This window comes from Apium graveolens, chromosome 2 (assembly GCF_009905375.1).
Source record: "Apium graveolens cultivar Ventura chromosome 2, ASM990537v1, whole genome shotgun sequence".
NCBI lineage: Eukaryota > Viridiplantae > Streptophyta > Magnoliopsida > Apiales > Apiaceae > Apium > Apium graveolens.
In genome coordinates this window covers 93,874,508-93,890,906 of record NC_133648.1, presented here as the reverse complement: position 1 = coordinate 93,890,906, position 16,399 = coordinate 93,874,508, and the positions used below count along the sequence as shown (strand labels likewise).

Genomic DNA, 16,399 nt, shown 5'->3' with positions numbered 1-16,399 from the left:
AGCTGAAGCCCTAAAATTTGAAAATCTAAACATTGATAGTGATTCTGAAGATGAAGCTAAGATCAACATAAACAACAGAATGGAGCAGGAATCAAGCGAGCCGATGAACTGTGAAAATGAAAATTATTCTCATAAAAGAAGCACACCCGAATTTGGTGGTACAAACTCAGGGGGAGAAGGAGATGATAGTTCTGCAATTTATGCCAATAATGGAGAAAATGCAGATAATTCTAGTCAACAAGATCACACCAGAAAATGGGATAGGAGTCACACAAGAGATGCTATAATTGGTGATCCAAATGTTGGAGTGAGAAATAGGAGTGCTACTGCAAATGAGTGCTTGCATGCATGCTTTCTATCTCAAATTGAGGCTAAGAAAACTGATGAAGCTCTACTTGATCCTGACTGGATAACTGCTATACAGGAAGAGCTAAATCAATTTGAAAGAAATAAAGTTTTATAATTAGTTCTTGCATCAAAGAACATGAGTATCATTGGAACAAAATGGGTGTACAAGAACAAAATGAATGAAAATGGAATTGTGACAAGAAATAAAGAAAGAATGGTTGCCAAAGGCTACTCACAAGAAGAAGGAATTTACTATAATGAAATTTTTGCACCAGTTGCAAGACTTGAAGCAATAAGAATTTTTCTTGCATTTGATGCACATTCAAATTTTAAGGTGTAACAAATGGATCTGAAAAATGCATTCCTTAATGGTGAATTGAAAGAAGAAGTCTATATGCAACAACCACCTGGCTTTGAAGATCCAGAGTCTCTAAACTTTGTTTATAAACTATTAAATGCTCTTTATGGATTGAAGCAAGCACCTAGAGCATGGTATGACACACTTTCATATTTCTACTCAAACATGGATTCAATAGAAGGACAATTGATAAGAGTCTATTCTACAAGCATCATGGTGATGACATCATCCTACATCAAATCTATATGGATGATATCATTTTTTGATCTACTAATGAAAAGTTTTGTCAAAGATTCTCAAGACTCATGCAGAGTGAATATGAGATGAGCATGATGGGAGAGCTAAATTATTTCCTTGGCCTTCAAGTTAGTCAAAGAAGTGATGGCATCTTTAGTCAAACCAAGTATGTCAAAATTCTATTGAAGAAATTTGGAATGGTTGACTACTCACCTGCATCAACACCTATGTCTACAGGTACCAAGTTGGATAAAGATAAAAAAAGGAAAAAGTTTAGACATTTTAGGTTATAGAGGAATAATTGGATCTTTGTTGTATTTAACTGCTAGTAGACCAGTGTTAGGAATATGTTGTGAACTTGATGATAAATTGAACAAACCACCATAGTAGATTTTAACTTAGTATTTTTGTAGCTCTCGACGGATGAACTTTATAGTCCCGACGGATGACAATTTGACATCCATCGAGAGTGTAGCTTATGTAAAAATAAGTCTTACAGCACATTTCTGCAAACAACAATATTTTAGTTGAGTAGATGTTGTAGGATTTTTTGAGTCATGTTGACTACTAGACTGATATACAGAATAGGTTGGCTAATTATAAATATAAGATGTGTTGTAATTCTGTATAAGTGAAATATAGTCAACTGGTAGAAAGACTCCCGACGGATGATCTACAAAGGCTCCCGACGGATAATCAACAAGGCTCCCGATAGATGATCAACATAATCCCGACGAATGATAATATTTAAAATAGCAGTTGATAGTGACAACACAGTCACATGTGTCGGGTGTTTGCAAATGGAATGTGGTAGCCTAATTGCAGGATTTAGAGAACAAAGAAGCATTACAATTTCCATGTAAATATGAAAATATTCAAAGATGCTGGATAGAGTAATGTAGCAACATGAAGTTATACCAGATATAATTTTGTTTTATTGTCTTATCTTACTATCATGTAACTTGGTGATATATAAACCAAGAGTAGCAAGTAGAACAAACAAATGAGTAAGCATTATTTTCAGAGAGATAGATAAATTTGTATCTGTTAAGCATTTCTCTATAATTTTATAAGTTCTCTTAAAAGCAGCTATGTGCTATTCAAGCGTCACTGAATTCTCAACTTTATATATATATATCTGGTGGATAAGTTCAAATCCACCATAAAGTTTTAAAGCCTTGTGTTTTATTGCTTTGTGTTTTGATTTCTATTATTCTTTCATTTCGCACTACTGCAAATCAAACACAGTTATATATTAAGCAAAAATATTCTTAAAATCAGAAAAAGTAGCTAGAATTACATTCAACCCCCTTCTGTAATTCTTGTTGCATTGTTTGGGATTAACAATTAGTATCAGAGCAAGATCTTGAAGTACAAAGAGTGTAAGATCAGCACAATCAACAAGAAGATCAGAAAGGATGCAGAAGTGAAAATTCCATTTCTGGACAAAGACAACTATCACCACTGGAAGGTGAAGATGCACCTACATCTTCTTTCTCAAGATGAAACCTATGTGGACTGCATTAAGAAAGGTCCTCATGTTCCCATGAGAGCTGCTATAGGAAATGAACCATTAGTTCCAAAGCCTATACATGAATGGTCTGATCCATACATTGAACAAGTCAGGAAAGATAAAAAGGCCATGAATATACTGTTTAATGGTGTTGATGGTGATATGTTTGACAACATCATAAACTACAAAATAGCTAAAGAGGTCTGGGACACAATTCAAATTATTTGTGATGGTACTGAGCAAGTCAGAGAGAATAAGATGCATCTCTTGATTCAGCAATATGAGCATTTTTATTGTGAAGAAAGTGAATCACTCACTGATATTCGTAGATTTTAAAAGCTACTGAATGCTCTCAAGTTGTATGGAAGGGTCTATCAAAAAAAGACTCAAACCTTAAATTCCTTAGATCTCTGCCAAAGGAATGGAAGCCCATGACAGTCTCTTTAAGAAACTCTCAAGATTACAAGGAATTCACCTTGGAAAGACTGTATGGAATTCTAAAGACCTATGAGCTTGAAATAGATAAAGATGAAAGGATGGAGAAAGGAAGGAAGGAAGGAAGGAGGATCCATTGCACTAGTTGCTGAGCTAGAGAAGGAAAGGAGATGAAGGTTGAAGGTGTGGAATCTACATCAAACTCAAAGGTTTGTGAGAGTAAGGGTAAAGGGCTGGTAGCTGAAAATGAAGAACAATTGAGCCAAGATTACATGGATGATATAGATGAGTATATAGCATTCTTATCCAGGAGATTTTCCAACCTCAAATTCAAGAAGAATTTTGGAGCAACTAAGCCAAACAAAAACATGGTTGATAAATCTAAATTGAAGTATTTCAAATGTGGCTTGGTAGGTCATTTTTCCAGTGAGTGTAGAAAGCCTGATTTTGGTAAAAAAAAAAGTTTGAGCCTGTTGATTACAAGAAAAAATATTTTAAGCTGCTCAAACAAAAGGAAAGGGCTTTCATCATACAGGAGAATGACTGCGCTACAGATGGATTGGATGAAGATGAAGAAACAAGCTATGTCAACCTTGCCCTAATGGTCAAGTCAGATGAAGCAGAAGTTAGTTCATCAAGCAATCAGGTAATCACCACTAACCTAGCACATTTAACTAAGTCTGAGTGCAATGATGCCATCAATGATATGTCTACTGAGCTATATCATTTGCGCGTAACTCTTAAATCCCTCACTAAGGAAAATGATAAAATTAAAGAAAACAATTTGTTTTTAAGTGAGAGGAATAATGTGCTAGAGTCTCAATTTATTGAGTTTGAAAAATTGAGAATTGATTGTAAAACTGCCAAGGATGAATTAACTTAATCTTTGAAGAAAGAAGTGATTTTAAGAAATCAGCTTGAATGAGAACATGAAGTAATTAAGGCACGGAAATCATCTAGAGATGTCCATGCTCAAATTACTAAAGTTCAAGGTATAGAATCCTTTTATGATGTTGCCTGGAAAAGAGCAAAGAGAAGCTTGATTCCAATCTAGTTGAAGGACTTTCAACATATATGGATTCGACGAATGATGAAAATTATCCATCGAATAATAAAAAAGATTATCCGTCAAAAGACAATGAGCCACATCCGTCGAATGTTAGTAATCCAGTTAGCAAAGCGAAGTTAGCCAAGTTGAATGATAAATATAGATCAGTTTCTAAAAACTTTGGTCCAGAAGAATCAAGTCAAGTGAGAAAAGAAAAGAAAGTTAATATTAGCCATCTGTCTATCAAGCAATTGAATGACATATTAGATAAGATTGAGGTTAAAGCAGAATCAAAAAGGAAAAATAACAGAAATGGGAAGGTAAGAATTAACAAACATAACAACTACACACCTGATAAATATGCTCCAAGAAAAATCTGTGTTAAGTGTGGTAGTGTTAATCATTTATCTGTTAATTGCAAACTTACTATGCCTACTCATATATCTACACCTCCTTCATTTACCAACATGCCTGCCATGTCTACGAATGCTTTGCCTGCACAGAATATGAATGCACAATTTGCTAATTTGCCATTTGCATCTAATCCATATTATGTTGCATTTAGTATGCCTCAAATGCCATTTAGTATGCCTTACTGGAATAACACGTTTGCACATAGCATGTCTTTTCTTGTTAATCAAAATATGCATGATAATTTTACTTCAATGAATGGTTTCAAAGGTCCAACTCAAATGACTAAGGATGAATCTCAAATACCCAAGTCAAATAAGGTCAAAGCTAAGAAACCAAAGAAAAAGGCTAACAAGGAAGGACCCAAGGAAACTTGGGTACTAAAATTAACTTAATTTAATTTTGATGTGTCCAGGGAAACATAAAGAATCTTTGGTATTTGGATAGTGGGTGCTCAAGGCACATGACTGGAGATTCTACCCTGCTCACTGGGTTCAAGGAAAGATTTGGCCCAAGTATCACTTTTGGAGATGGCAACAAGGGTTATACTGTGGGATATGGCTTGATTTTAAAGGATAATGTCATCATTGAAGAGGTCGCCCAAGTGGATGGACTCAAGCATAATTTGTTGATTATCATCCAGCTTTGTGATAAAGGCAACTTAGTCACTTTCAATTATGAAGCCTGTGTTATGACCAACAAGAGAAGCAACAAAGTGGTTCTCACAGGGATGAGAAAAGGAAATGTGTACTTAGCTGATTTCAACTCTTCAAATGCAGAATCTGTCACTTGTCTATTTAGCAAGGCAAGTCAAGATGAAAGTTGGATATGGCACAAGAAGCTGTCACATCTAAACTTCAAGACCATGAATGAGCTAGTCAAGAAAGATTTGGTTAGAGGTATTTCTCATGTGAAGTTTTCAAAGGATGGATTATGTGACGCCTGCCAGAAAGGAAAGCATATTAAAGCATCATTCAGAAAGAAGCTTGATTCAACTATTGAAGAACCTTTCTAATTGTTGCACATGGATTTTTTTAGACCAGTCAATGTGTTGTCCATTTCAAAGAAAAGATATTTCCTAGTAATTGTAGATGATTTCTCAAAGTTCTCTTGGACATTCTTCCTAAAATCCAAAGATGAAGCTAGTGAAATCATCATCAATCATATAAGGCAAGTCAACAATCATCCTGATTTCAAAGCAAGAAGAATCAGGAATGATAATGGAACTGAGTCCAAGAATTCTGTGATGAGATTATTTTTTGAAGAGAATGGGATCATGCATGAGTTTTCTGCAGCCAGAACTCCACAACAAAATGAAGTGGTGGAAAGAAAGAACAGGTCTCTTATTGAAGCTACAAGAACAATACTGGAAGAATCAAAGTTACCAACATATTTTTGGGCTAAAGATGTAAATACTGCATGTTACACTCAGAATATTTCTTTGGTCAATCAAGCCAAATACGTGACCCCCTACTAGTTGTTCAAGAACAGGAAGCCAACATTAAACTTTCTACATGTCTTTGGCTGTAAATGCTATATCTTAAGGAATCAGACTGATCAACATGGAAAGTTTGATGCCAAAGCAGATAAAGGAATTTTTGTTGGATATGCTGTTGGAAAAGCCTATAGAGTCTACAATATAAGAACCAACATTGTTATGGAATCTGTATATGTTGTGTTTGATAATAAAAAGATTGAAGGACTACAAGATGGAGATTTCTATGAGAGCCTCAAATTTGACAATGTGGAGATGATTTGTGAAGACAGTGATGATGATAATGATCAAGAAACAGTGGCTAAGGATAATGTAGAAAAGACTATCCCCAATGATGCACAAAATTCAGCATCAGTCGAGTTGCATAATGCATCATCCATTGGTAGACAATCAGATTCATCCGTCGAGATACAAAGTGCATTATCCGTCGGAACAATGAGAGAAGCTGAGAGTCAAAACAGATCACTTACAGAAAGAACTCCTTCTTCAAATCAAAGATTCATAAACTCAAGGGAGTTTCTTCAAATCAAAACTCAGTCACACAATAATACAATGATGAGGCCTCTTCATCTAGAGCTAATCTTCCTTAACAGAGAAAATGGACTAGAGATCACCCTTTTGAGCTCATTATTGGTGATGCATCTTCTAGAGTTTAAACAAGGAAAGCAACTCAAGAAGAATATCTGTATAGCAGCTTTCTCTCAAAGGAAGAACCAAAGAAGGTAGAAGAAGCTCTGTTGGATCCTGATTGGGTTCTAGCTATGTAAGAGGAGCCAAACCAATTTGAAAGGAACAAGATATGGAAGCTGGTACCCAAGCCTAAAGGAAAGAATCCAATTGTCACCAAGTGGGTATTCAGAAACAAGATGGATGAAAATGGCATAGTTGTCAGGAACAAAGCTAGATTGGTTGCTAAGGGCTACTGTCAACAAGAAGGAATAGATTTTGATGAAACTTTTGCTCCTGTTACAAGACTTGAAGCCATCAGAATTTCTTAGCCCATGCAGCCCATGCCAATTTCAAAGTCTATCAAATGGATGTCAAAAGTTCCTTTCTGAATGGAGATTTGGAGGAGGAAATCTATGTCAGTCAGCCTCCTGGTTTTGAAGATCCAAAATTTCCAGAATATGTCTACTATCTTTTGAAAGCACTTTATGGATTGAAGCAAGCACCTAGAGCCTGGTATGATACTTTATCAAAGTTTCTCTTAGAAAATCACTTCACGAGAGGTACTGTTGACAAAACTTTATTTTTTAGAAATGTAAATGGCTCTAGTATACTTCTTCAAATTTATGTAGTTGATATTATATTTGGCTCTACAAATGAAAAAATTTGCAAAACGTTTGCCAAATTGATGCAAAGTAAGCATGAAATGAGCATGATGGGAGAACTAACTTACTTTCTTGGTTTACAAGTTAAGAAAGTTAGTGATGGAATATTCATTAGTCAAACCAAATATATTTATGATCTTTTAAAGAAGTTTGATCTAATGGATTGCACATCTACAAAAACTCCCATGGCCACTGCAACTAAACTTGAATTAAACACAACTGAAAAGTCTGTGGATATTTCAAGTTATAGAGGCATGGTTGGCTCACTTATGTACTTAACAGCTAGTAGGCCAGATATAATGTTTGCTACTTGTCTTTGTGCTAGATTTCAGGCTTATCCTAGAGAATCTCATTTAGTAGCTATTAAGAAAATTTTCAGATATCTCAAGGGCACACCAAAACTTGGCATTTGGTACCCTAGAGATTCTGGTTTTGATCTAACTGGTTATTCAGATGCAGATTATACAGGTTATAAAATTGATAGAAAAAGTACAACAGGAACCTGTCAATTTCTAGGATACAAACTAGTATCCTAGTTCAGTAAAAAGCAAAATTCAGTTTCTACTTCTACAGCTAAAGCTGAGTATATTGATGTTGGTAGTTGTTGTGCACAGATTTCGTGGATGAAAAACCAACTGTTGGACTATGGTATACAAGTGGACAGAATTCCTATTTTCTGTGATAACACGAGTGCAATTGCCATCACTGAAAATCCAGTACAACATTCAAGAACAAAGCACATAGACATCAAGTACCACTTTATTAGGGAACATGTGATGAATGGTACTGTGGAACTTCATTTTTTTCCAAGTGAGAAGCACCTTGCAGATATCTTTACCAAGCCACTTGATGAATCCACCTTTACTAGGTTGGTAAGTGAGTTGGGTATGCTTAATTATTCTTAAATTATTTATGATAATTTTGTAAGTTGCAATACAGCCAGAAATTTAATTGATTTTTGTGTTTTGGATGAAAATTTGGCTAAGTCAAATTTTGCATCTCGACGAATGTTCCTTATCTATCGAATTTGATCATCCATCGAAATAGAGTAGCTTGATAAAAATCAATTACTTTTCTGGATTATTTTAAACCCGACGGATAACTGCTTTATTGTCGTCCGTTGAATTGTCTACATCTTAGCCGTTAAAGTTCTGAACATTATCCATCAGATATACTTACAGTCTGTAAGTATATCATGACGAATAATTGATAGAATTTTGACAGTTTATTTATTTTTAAATGGCTATTTTGGGCAATTCTCATTGGGTCTTTAATTTTTACCTTTAATTTTTATCCCATTTTATCTGAGAATATATAAAAGCCTTACTTCAAGTTTATTTTAACTTTTAACTTTCTATATTGCAATTAATTGCTCTCTTCTTCCCCAAAGCAAAATTCTCTTTCTCTGCAAATCTCCTCGCTTTAACAATGGCACCAATAGTTAAGATCATGTCACAGTTAGGATTCATTTATGAGAAGAATAATTTTGTAACTCTTGTGAACAAAGACATTCCAGCCTCTGAGGATTATCACAAAATGATGGATTTTGTGAAGGGATGCAAGCTTAGTTATGCCATGCTGGAATCACCCACAATCTACCGTGAAGTTGTGGAGGATATGTGGACTACTGATGTGTATCAAGCAACTGACAAAATAATAACTCTCACCATTAAAGGTAAGGAATTTTGCATTAATAGTGATACTATTCAAGTATGATTTAAATTTCCTGATAACACTACTACTAAACCACACACAGATGTTGATATAGTTAACTTGCTTAATATTATTGGCTATGCACTTCTTACCACTAAGTTAAGTGAGATTAGAAGGCTAGGTCTTAGAAAAGAGTGGAGTTATCTGTGTGATGTAGTTACCAAGGTCAACAAACTTAGTTGCTTTAAAAGTTAGTGGCTACACAAACTTCTACCTCCACTCAACTTGATGCTAACAAAAAGGGGGAGAAAGATTCACTTGTCCCAGTTAGTCAAAAAGAGCCAATCAGTGAGGGGGAGAATGTGCTTAACATCCAAGTCAGTCAAGTAATTGTTCCAAAAATTACTTTTCATAAGCCACCAGTATTGGAGAACATTGATCTGATCCAAATAGCAGCTGCTAAGCTGGATTCAAAGACAAATCTCAAGAAGCTTGATGTTGCAGTAGTTGAGAAGGAAATGGATGACAAATGGAGGAAGATTGATGAAGAAATCACAAAGAAATTTGCTCTAATTGAGAAACCAAACAAGAACTTTCATTACTTCTCTCAAGTCAAGCAGATTACTGTGAATGAAATGAGTCTAGGAAATCTGGAAAAAGGGCCAACCTTCATGCATTAAGTCTCCAAAAGCCAATCTGGTTATGAAGCCTAAAAGGAATTATCCAAAGTCATCTGACAAAAATCCTTTGGATCTTATATTTGAGACTCCAAGGCCAGATGAAAAGAAGCTATTAGCAAGGTCCATTACATTTTTCAAAGATCCAATTGATTTAGTGCTAAAAAGGAGAATTGCTAAGATCTACAGGAATGGGAAATAAATCTTTGTGGTGGCTGGACACCCTCAGTTTGCAAAAGCTAAAAAGGAAGAAAAAGAGAGAATCAAGCAAGAAAAGAAGCAGAATGCTTTAGATGCTAAAAAGCTCAAACAGAAAAAGAAGCAAGCTGTTATAGTAGCCAAACTTCAAGCTATGAAAACTGCAACTGAGATTTCTGAGAAACCACCTGTGGTACCTGAAGATCAAGATCAGAAAATGCTCAAGGAACCTCAACAGACAAAGAAGCCAAGATACAAATAAAGAATCAAGAGAAAATTGGACTTCAGTGATGAGGAAATGGAAGATTACATTCCCAAACAGTCTACAACTTCAACTCAAACCCTCAGAAGTGCAGGATGAATATAAGGTAGATCCTACAAAGAACTTTCATGGTGAGCCAATAGTCCTCAAGGATGAGCCTATAGATTGAGATAATTTGCCTCTTCCTGAACTTAATTTACCTATCTTCAACAAGCTAAAGAGGACAAAGACAAGAGAAATCAAGAAGGTCAAGCATGTGAAACTCAAAACCAAAACCTTAACCAAAGCTAAATCAACTGTCAACAAGGGAGATCTTCTATACATCTGTGATATCAAGGAATTTTCAGACATCAATCTCTACATGAATGAGCTAGAAGAAGTGAGAGCAATTGATGCTCACAGGAATCTCCTTGAAAGACTGGTGTTCAAATACAAGGGTGGGAAAGATATCATATGGCCCCTTCACAGAATTCTCCAAAAAAATTGTAATGTTTTGATAAAGATCTTCTCATCCTACAAGAAAAATTTTGGATTCAATGTGACAGCCAAGAAATTGGTTCTAAAGAAGATAAAAGAACTCAGGAGCAGAAAAGCCTCAAATGCACTTTCAAAAACTCTATCATTCCCTTCACAGGAAATACAGTGCACTTGAGGCCTTACTCACTGATGGAATTCATCAATGACAAAGGTGTTAGAAGATTCTTCAGATTGGAGGACCAATTGTGCATCTCAAGCAATGAGACTCTATTGGAAATGCAAGAAAAGTTGGATCTATCAAATGCTGAAGAATTTGAATTTCACAGACAACTCCAAAATCAAATAGAAGAAAACAACTGGAAGCTTGGAAAGAAATCAAGACAATCAAGGAAATATAAAAAACATCTTCTCAGACTAGAGGAGCACCTTGATAATGATTGTGAGAAGTCTATGTACACTTTACTTTGTTCAATTTTCAAATAAACTGTATCACTTATAAGTTTTATCTACCATAATTCTATCTATATATTTAGGGTGTTTTGTTATCATCAAGTTTCTCTTAATTTATGGTTACAATTCCAGTAGACATGAATTAGGGGAGATTATTAGGAATATGTTGTGAACTTAATGATAAATTGAACAAAACACCTTAGTAGATTTTAACTTAGTGTTTTTATAGCTCTCGATGGATGAACTTTATAGTCCCGACGGATGATAATTTGACATCCATCGAGAGTGTAGCTTATGTAATAATAATTCTTGTAGCACATTTCTGCAAACAACAATGTTTTAGTTGAGTAGATGCTGTAGGATTTTTTGAGTCATGTTGACTACTAGACTGATATACAAAATAGGTTGGCTAATTGTAAATATAATATGTCTTGTAATTTTGTATAAGTGAAATAGAGTCAAGTGGAAGAAAGGCTCCCGACGGATGATCTACAAAGGCTCCCGGCGGATAATCAACAAGGCTCCCGACGGATAATCAACAAGGCTCCCGACGGATGATCAATATAATCTCAACGGATGATAATATTCAAAATAGCAGTTGATAGTGACAACACAGTCACATGCGTCAGGTGTTTGTAAATAGAATGTGGCAGCCTAATTGTAGGATTTAGAGAACAAAGAAGAATTACCATTTTCATGTAAATATGAAGATATTCAAAGATGCTGGATAGAGTAATATAGCAGGATGAAGTTAGACTAGTTATAATTTTGTTTTATTGTCTTGTCTTACTATCATATAACTTGGTGATATATAAACCAAGAGTAGCAAGTAGAACAAACAACTGAGTAAGCATTATTTTCAGAGAGATAGATAAAGTTGTATCTGTTAAGCATTTCTCTGTAATTTTATAAGTTCTCTTGTAAGCAGCTGTGTGCTATTCAAGCATCACAGAGTTCTCAACTTTATATATTTCTGGTGGATAAGTTCAAATCCACCAGAAAGTTTTAAAGCCTTGTGTTTTGATTTCTATTATTCTTTCATTCCGCACTACTGCAAATCAAACACAGTTATATACTAAGTAAGAACATTCTTAAAATCAGAAAAAGTAGCCAAAATTACAGTCAACTCCCCTTCTGTAATTTTTGTTGCATTATTTGGGATTAACAACCAGATATCATATTTGCAACATGTCTTTGTGCTATATTTCAAGCAAATCCTAAAGAATCACATTTGATGGTTGTCAAGAGGATTTTCAGTTATTTAAATGGAACAACACACTTGGGATTGTGGTACCTAAGGGAACTGGTTTTGAAGCTGTTGGATACACATATACAGATTTTGCTGGATGCAGGGTAGACAGAAGAGTACAAGTGGAAGCTTTCAATTCCTTGGTCAATGACTTGTATCTTGTTATACTAAGAAATAACAGTCTGCGTCAACGTTCACAACTGAGAAAATATACATAGCTGCTGGAAGTTGTTGTGCTGGAGTGTTTTGGATTAAAATTCAATTAATGGACTATGGCCTAGTGTTACATAAAATTGCAATCATGTGTGATAATATTAGTGTCATATCTATCATTGTTAATCCAATTAATCATTCTAGAACTAAGCACATTGATATAAGGTATCATTTTATTAGAGAACATGTTGCAAATGGTACCATTGAGCTTATTTGTTTCTAACATAAAAATAATTACCTGATATTTTCACTAAACCTTTGGATGAAGCAAATTTCACTAGACTTGTAGGTGAAATTGGTATGTTAAATTCTTCATCCTAAAGGCAAGAACTCAACTAATGTGCTATAGCAGATTAATTTATGATAAATTAAAAATAATTTGATTTAATCAGAAGTTAACTGGAATATGATTTATAAATATTTTAGGATCCTCTGTCTATTTATTTTTTTTAATTCAAAACTTGAAATTTTTTCTAATTCTAAGCAAAACTGTCTGAATGTTAATTCATATTTTCAGTATATGAAAATAATATAAAACAGAATTAAGAAAGAACAAAGGTATGTGGAGAACTGAGTTCTCGATAATTCAAAATGACTTCTCGACAAGTCATTTTGAGACTTCACGACAAGTGTTCTCGATAAGTCTTTTTCATGACTTCTTGATGGACTTCTCGATAAGCCTCTTTATGACTTCTCGATAAGTATTGTAGAGATCTGGATATAAATATCAAAATGGAGTTCTCTTGTTGGAAAATGTCTAATTCAGAAATCAGGATTTGCTGGGATCAGGATCGGGATTTGCTCAGGCGTCAAGATATGCATATAATCAATATTTACGTCAGGATGAAGAATGATAGGATATTACTGTATAACAAGATAAATCAAAATCTACTTATTTATACAGTATCAACATTTGAGGAGTATTATATTGTCGATTCCTGACTTATAGGATTGAAGCTGTTAATTTAGATATGTATAGAAATTAGATAAATCATACGGTAACATATCTTATAATTGATAGAGATTAATTACGTAGTTATGTGATATATAAACATAGGATAGGTTATCTTCTAAGGTATGAATTACTCGAGTATTATTGTAACCTAGCAGCTCTTAAGAACATTATTTTCTTGAGAGAGTTCTGTAACAATTTATAAGAGATTTAATAAACTGTTATTTGATCTAGTTATTCTTACTTTACTTCTTTGATAATCGAATTGTTTGATAATTGTATCCAAACCCCATTAAACAATTATCATTTACTACCTAAGAAGTGGTATCAGAGCAAGATAACTGACTATTAATTAGAAAAAATCAAGATGTCTGGAAGTAAGTATGAAAGCATGAAGATTCCAGTTCTGATAAAGGATAACTATTCTACATGAAGAGTTAAGATGCTTATATTTCTTGAAGCCATTGATGATGCTTATGCTGATATAAATTATAGTGAACCTCCTTATCCTCAAAAGGTTGTGGCCATGACACCAACAGTTTCTGAGCACTACATCAGGAAATAAAATCTGAACGGTCAGATCCTGAGAAAGATGCAATGCTTAAGGATACTAAGGTCAGGAATATTCTTCACATCAGTTTAGACAATGTAATGTCAAAAAGGGTCATTGCTTGCAAGATTGCCAAAACTATATGGGATGCTTTGGAAACTCAATGTCAAGGAATATTGGCAATCCAAAAAAAATATAAGGGTTATTCTTGTGCAGGAGTATGAACAGTCTGATGCTAAAATTGATGAAACCATTACTGATATCTGTGACAGATTTCGGATACTGTTGAATGATCTGTCATTGGTTGGAAATGAGTATAACAATGAGGACTCAAACACCAAGTATGTAAGACCTCTTCCTGAAGAATAGGATAGATAGGAATCCATTATCGGACATTAGTATGAACTTGATATATTGTCACTGGATGAAATCTATGGGATGCTGAAAACCCATGATTTGGAGATTCAACAAAGGAAGAACAAGAAAGGTCAGAAAATGAAAGTTGTTGCTCTCAATGTTGAAGCTCACAAAGGCAAAGAAAGGGCTAGTAAAAGTTCAAGAAGAAGGAACATGGTTGAGGAGTCAGATACTGATGAGTCATCAGATCCTGACACAGATATTGATGAGGATTCTGAGATTGAGCTGGATGATCCTCAAGTAGTTCAAATGGCGGCCATGTTGGTGAAAGGTTTCAGGAGGATGAGATTTGTAAAGCCACAGATAAAAGGTGGTTTCAATAAGAAGTACTCTGGTGATGGAAAAAGCAAATTCAGAAAGAATGAAGGTCAGTATTCAAAAGGAAGGAAGTTTGCGAAGGCCAAGGTAACTTGTTACAACTGCAATGAAAAGGGACATTTGGCTACTGAATGTCCTAAGTGAACTGGAAAACCATTGTTCACCTCAAGCTCAAATATGGACTGGATGGACACATTAGGATCTGATAGTGATGATGAATGTTATGCATTAATGGCAACTCATGGAGAGGATATGACTTTTACTGATAAGGTACAAATGCATATTTTTCCTATAGATACTGATAACTTGTCTGAATTAAAAAGATTCTTATATTCTCTGCATTGTTACCTTTAAGAATAAGTATTGAAAATGATAGTTTAATTGATGAAAATAAAGAACTAAAAAAGAGGAATGATCACCTAAAGGATGAGCTTATATGTATGCATGAAAATGAAAAATCATGTAAAAAGGCTATAAATAATGAAGCTCAGATGTACATCAAATATGCCATGCTAGAGGAAGTACTAGAAAAAGAAAGAGAAGTGTTTAAGACTTGTATGACTTCAGGAATAAAGGTTCACAACTTTATAAATGACAAAAACTGGAAAGAGTTTAAACCTTTTATGGCAATAATTTTTTTTTTAAAATCTTTATGGCAATAAATTTTTTTTTACGAATATACAATTCTCTTCAGTTCATTCTTTTCTCTTCTTTTCATTTCATGTAAGCTGAGAAGAACAACCCTTCCAGAAGGGGAGGTATTGCCGAATGACTATCTATCTGTGTGATAGAAGCCTAGTAGGATACCATCTATTGTTTAATTGCTTGTCAAGTACTAAAGGCTGGCCACCTTCTGTACTAACTATGCGATATAACAAGTGTTCATGATCCTAGTGATCTCTCAACAAATTCCTTTACTTCTATATGATTGATCAAGCTTCCAAAGATTGAAGCAGGTGAAAAAGGAGTAGTAAAGTTATGGTGGTATTCGGAATGGAAACATGTTCGTGATACTAAGGTTGACGCATTCATTAAAAGGTTATAGAACGCTAATGAGCAAAAGTATAACTGGTATAATATTAGGAACGGAAGGTAGTAGCGATTATGAACTGGAAAAGAATGGGTATTGAGAAGCAAAAGCTCTAATGCTAAAAGCTATAATGAGAGTCTGTGCAATAGACTTGAAAGAATTTGGAATGATCACTTAACGCGGATTGAGTTTTCTCACGATAATAGATCGTATGTCAGGTATCGAGATGTCGTCTTATGAGATCTTTGAGGGAAGAAAATGTCGATCTCCCTTATTTTAGGATGAAGTTCTAGAGCGCAAGATGCTCAGACCAGGAGTGGGGCCTTCCACGACACCAATTATACCAGTATCAGACCCTCTTCCAGAGGTTCCTGTAGACATCCCAGATATAGAGCGCAACACCTACTGAGGAAATGCCACCTTTATCTCCTGCACCATTGTCACCTGATACCGTGCTTGGTTATCCATTTGGATCTCCTGGGTCTGCGCCACCTGCACCCCATGGACTGCTAGATGCTACCACTCAGGCTTCTCTTATCGCCAATTATCATATGACATTGGGTGGCCTGTCTGAGGCCCGTAATGTTAGGAATGATCTGTTGGATCAACTTACTGCACCAAGAATTGAGGGCGGGGTACTTCCGGCAGGATTAGCTCACAGCATGGACAGGATTGAGGCTACCACCCGTGTTACAGCTAGAGGCCATCTTGAGGGTCAGATTGATCCAGCTCTACTTGTAACTATCTTAGACCTCATCACCGCTATAATGGAGCAGG

The 16,399-nt window shown here is 35.1% G+C and overlaps 1 pseudogene; it reads left to right on the top strand.

Moving 5' to 3' along the window:
- Positions 1–14,226, top strand: part of LOC141691426 (uncharacterized) — a 93,364-nt pseudogene extending 79,138 nt beyond the window's left edge.
- Positions 14,227–16,399: the final 2,173 nt, after the last annotated feature.